The sequence below is a fragment of the Arachis duranensis genome, chromosome 2, assembly GCF_000817695.3.
Source record: "Arachis duranensis cultivar V14167 chromosome 2, aradu.V14167.gnm2.J7QH, whole genome shotgun sequence".
NCBI lineage: Eukaryota > Viridiplantae > Streptophyta > Magnoliopsida > Fabales > Fabaceae > Arachis > Arachis duranensis.
The window spans coordinates 58,561,427-58,561,683 of NC_029773.3; positions in this window are offsets into that span (position 1 = coordinate 58,561,427).

Sequence of the window (257 nt, forward strand, 5' to 3'; positions counted from 1 at the left end):
GTATTAATGCTGAAGCAACTGCTCGATGTCCGACCGAGAGATATAATACGAGCTCTTCCCCTTTTAAAGGTCGGGTTAGGATTGGTGGCTGCCCGAGGAATTCCTTGAATTCTTGAAAGGCTTTTTCACACTCCGGGGTCCATGAGAAGGGTTTCCCTTTCTTTAGGAGTGAGTAGAGAGGTAGTGATTTTATCGCTGATCCTGCCAAGAATCTTGATAGGGCGGCCAGCCTTCCATTCAGCTGTTGTACTTCTTTG